The sequence below is a fragment of the Physeter macrocephalus genome, chromosome 1 (genome assembly GCF_002837175.3).
Source record: "Physeter macrocephalus isolate SW-GA chromosome 1, ASM283717v5, whole genome shotgun sequence".
Classification (NCBI taxonomy): Eukaryota; Metazoa; Chordata; class Mammalia; order Artiodactyla; family Physeteridae; genus Physeter; species Physeter macrocephalus.
Genome location: NC_041214.2, coordinates 81,083,433 through 81,089,582, shown reverse-complemented (window position 1 = coordinate 81,089,582; position 6,150 = coordinate 81,083,433). Strand labels below are relative to the sequence as shown.

The following is a 6,150-nucleotide window of genomic DNA, read 5'->3' as shown; positions in this document are numbered from 1 at the left end:
GCCTGCGCGTCCGGAGCCTGTGCTCCGCAACGGGAGAGGCCACAGCAGTGAGAGGCCCGCGTACCGCAAAAAAAAATTTTAAAAATTTAAAAAAATATATATATATATATTTTTATATATATATAAATCAGATCATGGCATCACCCTGCCTAAAAACCTTAAATAACTTCTCAACACACTTAGAATGATCTCTAAGTTTCTGACCATTGTCTACAAAGACCTACATGGTCTAGCTCCTGATTCTCCCTCCAAATCTATCTTTACCACTCTCTCTGTGCCATGCTGGCCTCTTTCAGGTCTCTGAACATGCCATGGCTCTACCCCCTTTAGGATTGTTGACCTCTGTTCCCTCCGCTCAGCAAACTTTCCTCCACACTCTTGGCCTGGCTAACCCATCCTCCTTTTTCAGATCTCAGCTTAAAGTTTACTTTAATAGAGAGGCCATTAGGTAAATTCTGTCCTTCCCCCATCTCACAGCACCTTACTTATTTCCTGATTCTCAGTTATCAGAATTATAATGCATACTCATCTGTGGATTTACTTGTGTAATGCTTGTCTCTTCCACTAGACTACAAGCTCCTCTAGGGACAGGTCTGCAATTGTTCTCTGTATGTGCAAAGTCTAGCCTGGTACTTAGCAGAGGTGCTCAATTCATAACTTTTGTGCCTGCATATTGATAAGACCTGAAAATATCAACATATGTTTATTCCATGCTGAAAAAGTCCAACCAAACAGGTGATAAAATAAGGGAATAGAGTTGAATATTTTCTGTTTCTCCAACCTTTTCAGTTCCTAATCCCTAGAATCTTATAGCACTCCTCCATTTTCTTACTGAAACTTCCCAGCTTTCAGAGTTGAGAAGGGAAGTATCTTTATGTTCCTTTGCTTTGCTCCCCCATCCCCCTGCCTTCACTGACACATTTAGCTTTGTGCAGGAATGTGGCTTCCACAGGTATGGTTGGAGGAGAGGTGTTGAGAACAGGAAGGGTAGAAAGGGAGAAAAAAAAAAAAAAGGAACCATATAGGGGAGGTGGCTGCCCTTGTACAGCTTGGACATCATCCCAGCCCTCCCACGTTGGAGGGTTTTTTGTGTTTTTTTTTAAATGCCATATACATCCAGTATTCTCTTCTTCCCACCTCTAGGAATCCAAAAATAAATGAGCCATTGATCATGGGTTTGGTGCTGGCAAAACTGGCAAGTACGGGCAGATGTGGTCTCAATTGAAGGAACTTTTTCTTGATACATGCCCTGGCCCCTTTGGCTTCATCTTAATCATTGCCTTGTTCTGTTACTAGAGTGAAGCCCTTACCTTCTCTCCAGCACCCATGCTCATGTTTTCTTTCCTCCTCCCTATCAAGACCGACTTGCTCCTAATCCATTTTTATATTCACCGCGACATTCGTGAGATCTGTTGTGCATTTGTTGCAGAGGTAGGAAGAATAGAGAGCTGCACAGATTCTCTTAGGGGACAGAGCTGGCCCAAGGATCTCGCTGTCATTTGGGTCAGGCCTTTGGTAGAAAGTTATCCTACCTCCCTATTTTAGTAACTCACCAATCAACTCAGGGCTTAAAAAATTTATAGAAATCCACCTTGTTGCTCCTAGAAGACAGCCCTGATAAATTTGTGCTTTGTTCATACCTTTTTGTAAGACTAAAGTTAGCTCAAAACAAATGATTTTTTCCAGCTGGGTGAAGGGGATGGGTAGGGAGGGGCTAAGGTAGAAAGAGGAGGAAGAGGAAGAAGGTACCAAAAAGGAGGATCTAATACTGGATTTCAGTTCCCACTACTGGGAGATGGTTCATTTCCAATTCTGCATTTCAAGGACATAAAGACTTTCTGATCTTTTTTATTCTCTTTGGATGAGTATGAATCCTCCACAGTAATTTATGTCTTCCTGTACTGAAAGGGTTAAAATAGTTCAGGAAGTGAAATAACCATTTTTAAGGATGGTTACAAAGTCAAGGCAGGACACTTCAAATACATTGTTCCCCAGATAAAACCTGAGTCACAAAATCAGTTATGGAATAACCTGATGGCTTTGCTTCTCTGTGATGATTCACTCATTAGTTTGTCCATTCACTCAACATTCAACAACCACTCTGAACTGTGCATTATAATTTCCAAAGTACTTTCCCCTCCATGGTACTTGATTCTCATGGGAATCCTGTGATGTAGTCCCTGTACAGAAATTACCATTTTAGAGAACAAGAAACTGAGACTCACAGAAGTTAGTCAGTTGTGGAGCTTTAACTGGAACCCAGATCATCAGATTTCACCCTGAATTCTCTTTCACTTCTACCTACTTGAATTCAGTCTACATTTCCTAAGTGAGCACCATGTTTTGGATGCAAGTCCAATACAACAAAAATGAAGTTCTCTTGTCTTTGAGGAGCTTCTAGCCTACCAAAGGCAGCGACCAACGCCTAAGTGTGGAGTGGAGGTAAGTGCCTGGGTTCTTGGAGAATGCTAAGAGTCTGGGGTAGAAAACTTACAGGAGACGGGACTGGAAAGAAGTTTGAGGGCCTAAGGTGCTTGATTTATTGATTCACCATCACCATCGTCAAGTTTTTTCAATATACCTTCCCAAATTATGGACTTTATTAATGATATTATTAATCTTTTTCTGTCCCATTTTCTTTTGAGCATTCCGCTGACATTTCACCCTCCAAAGGGTGGGTGTTTCTTAGCAACCTTGATGTTGAGATATTGAAAGCTGCTAGACTTCCAACTAATTGTAAGATTGCTGAAATTGTATCTGGTGGTTTTATGCATGTGTCATAGGAAGGAGATGGTTACAACTCCTGGCACATGGGCCCAACCCTCAGGCAGTCTGGGCCTTGGCAATAGGGTGCTGTGAAAAGTGGTCTGGGTGCAGGGCTGGCACCTGTTTATATCACCTGTTAGTTTATTATCCAAAGGTCTGGGATGCCCAGAGCGTTGGGGTAAACTTGGGTTTAGTTGAGTAAGCTTCAGGATCTATTAGGTGTCTAGATTCTGTTAGAGGTGGTGTTGGGAGCTAGTGTCCAGGCTGTGGATGCTACTTGAGGCTGTGTGCTTTGGAATAGCATGATGTTGGGTGATCTCTCTGTTCATGGTAGAACCTGTCAGGCTCTCGAAGTTATAAAAATCACAGACCAGGCAAAGCTCTGGCCTGCAGGCTGAGCCAACCTGGTGATGGTGGTGGTGAGGCTGTGTGTGCTCCAGGCTCTTGTGGATTTTCTTTGCATTGGGTATTGGGTATTACTGGATGGTGCATTGAGGCAGCTGGGTTATATCCTGTTCTAATCAACACTGGATGAAAAACCCAGAGGCTGAACCTGCCCAAGGAGGGGGTCGGTGCCTCACACTGGTGCTGGAGCAGGAGGTAGGACACAGCATCTGGAAGGAGGCCAGAGAGTTTTATTTGGCTCAGAATCAGGATGTTTGGCCTGGCAAGGGGGCTATCATTTGCATGACTTAAAGCAAGCTTTTGCACCATTCTTGGCCTTTTTTTTCTCAGTAGATTGTGCGTCCCCTGGGGTCAGAATCCCCTGTTGTATTTATATTCATTTCCCCAGTATCCAGAGAAAATAGTGTCTAACCCACAAAAGACTGCCAATGAACTGTGTGTTGTGAGAATGAGTGAATGAATGAGAGCTGAGTATGAGGAATTAGATCAGTGGTTTAAGGGAAGAGGGCTTAACGGAACCATGGTCCTTACCTCACCTCCTAGATCCTGATGTCTACCCCCATGCCCTTTTCTAAGAACCAGCGATTCAAACAATGGTAACCACCTACCCCCAGTTCCTAACAAGCTTGTGATTCTTTAAAGGAAACAACATTGATAGGGCTTATTTTTAAATTGTTTTCCTTAGAATTCAGTAGTCAAACATGTTATAAGAATGAAAACCAAATCTCCTGTAGCCCCAGAAGCATCTCAAAGAATGTCTTTTTACCAGGAGATCTCCTGGGTGGCCTCATGGAGACAGTAAAGTAACCAGGAAACCCTTTTTTTTTTTAATTAATTTTAAAAATTTTTGGCTGTGTTGGGTCTTTGTTGCTGCGCGCGGGCTTTCTCTAGTTGCGGCGAGTGGGGGCTACTCTTCATTGTGGTGCGCGGGCTTCTCATTGCGGTGGCTTCTCTTGCCGTGGAGCGTGGGCTCTAGGCGCACGGGCTTCAGTAGTTGTGGCACACGGACCTAGTTGCTCCATGGCATGTGGGATTTTCCGGGACCAGGACTCGAATCGGTGTCTCCTGCATTGGCAGGAGGATTCTTAACCATTGTGCCACCAGGGAAGCCCCAGGAAACCCTCTGACATTTTCAAATGCTGTGAAATACCAACAAACAAGATAAGCACACTAAGACCCAGCAGGCGGAGACAGATCAAAGATTTACAGGATCTATTTAATCTCATTATGGTCAATGTGCTCAGAAAGGGTGAGGTTTTGTTGGTGTGGAGACAAGTATCTCCCAGAGTGAAAGGTCTTCTCCAAGAATGAGTGGGCAGTTCTCACTTTTGCTCTAGGCCCTAAAGATGTGGGAGGCTTCAACTTTAGGTCAAACATTCAAAACTGTGAATTAGAGGACTAATTGCTTGCATAGAAAAGATTTCACCTAGGGCTTTCCAGTGTCTTGAGTGTGTGCTTGTGAGATAGATCGAAATCAAAGTAATATATAAACATTACACAATTTGGAAGATAAAGAAAAGAATAAAAGGAGAAAAAAGTATCCATAATCCTAATACCCTAAGACAGCCAATGTAAATAGTTTTTTGTTAATTGTGTACTTTTATTTATATCCAGTTTATTTTTTATGTATGGTATTTTTAAACATAGTTATAAATATACTACATAAATATATATATACTGCTTTTCACTTTACCTGTTACCGTAAGTATTTTCCAATTCTAATTTTTAAAAATTAGTTGTATTATATTTAACCATTCTCCAGCCAATACCCTTCCCTCCAACACAGTCATGATGGAACATGTAGGTTGTTCAACTTTTTTGTTGCTAGATATAATGCTTGAATGCATATATTCATTCAAAGATTTTTTTCCCCTATATGTTGAATTATACCTTGAAGATAGATTCCTAGAAGTAGAATTACTGGGTCAAAGGGCATGACTATATTTATGATTCTTGAGACATGTAACCAAACAGATTGCTGAGAGTAATGATAACCAAATTGGACTATGATAGCAGTCTTACCTCATTTCACCAAGAAAAATTTAAATGTCAGCCTCCGCAGTCAATATCAGTGTTGGTTCAAAGATCTATAACCACTTGGCAGAGAGTCTGATGCAAGTGGGAAAAGGTGAAGGGAAAGAAGGAAGAGACACTTAAGCTCACATTGGAACTGGACACCACTGGTAACTGACAGGTGGTTAGAAATGAATGAGGCATTTCTGAAATAATGTATATCAATGCAATAGCAGTCCTTAGTTTACTAAAGGGAATACTATAGCAAAATAAATGATTCAGGGTGGACTGGTTGATGGGAAGCAACTCTACCACTGATTTGTGGGATGGTCTTGGCAAACCATTTCCCTCTCTGGATTTTTCTAGTTTAGGTAATGGGATCATATTCAGATAATGAAGACAAACTCATAGAGTTATAGGGTCCAGTTAGCATCCTTCTCTCAACTCTGATGAGATCCACAGTTCTTTTGAAGTTGTACAATGAGATACCAGACATTCTAGGAAGGTCTTGGGGCTCCCCCAATCTCAGTGATGAATCCCTAAGTATTATATGTCCCATATGGACTGATGGCTAGAACTTCCAGGGCCTTGTTTCCGTGGAGGATTTTCAGAAAGAAATGTGGAGTAAGCAGATAGATGAGGTGCCTTGAGTCATCCACCACCATGACAACACTTGGCCTTTGGTGCTTCCTTAGTGTTCTCCTCACAGTTCTGTGTCCAGATGGTGACATACAGAAATTAGCTAAATTGCTTTCAATTTAGTAAACTAAAAGAATAAACGCAGGTTCCCTCATTTTCCTGACTCTATCTGGGGGGCATGGTTGACTGGGAAGAAAATGTCTCACATTTCAAGAGACCTAGCTCATTTTTGGAGGTTTCTGGTATTGAAAAAAATAATAATAATAAAGATATGCCCCCCAAATATATTTTAAGCTGCAAAATTGAGAAGATAGTGCATAGAAAAAC

At 41.7% G+C, this 6,150-nt stretch overlaps 1 long non-coding RNA gene across 22 annotated transcripts in view; it reads right to left on the bottom strand.

Annotated features, from left to right (window-relative positions):
• LOC114486608 (uncharacterized) overlaps nt 1-5,990 on the bottom strand; it is an 85,026-nt gene extending 79,036 nt beyond the window's left edge. For 14 of the 22 annotated variants that reach the window (XR_008617197.1, XR_008617198.1, XR_008617199.1 and 11 more), the window contains exons 1-2: nt 5,194-5,989; nt 2,226-4,310 (exon numbers count right to left, since the gene is read on the bottom strand). This is a non-coding gene — a long non-coding RNA (uncharacterized lncRNA). Of the gene's footprint in view, nt 1-2,225; nt 4,311-5,193 lie in introns of all 22 variants that reach the window. The other 8 variants (XR_008617196.1, XR_008617189.1, XR_008617200.1 and 5 more) reach the window with 4 other exon arrangements.
• Nucleotides 5,991-6,150: the final 160 nt, after the last annotated feature.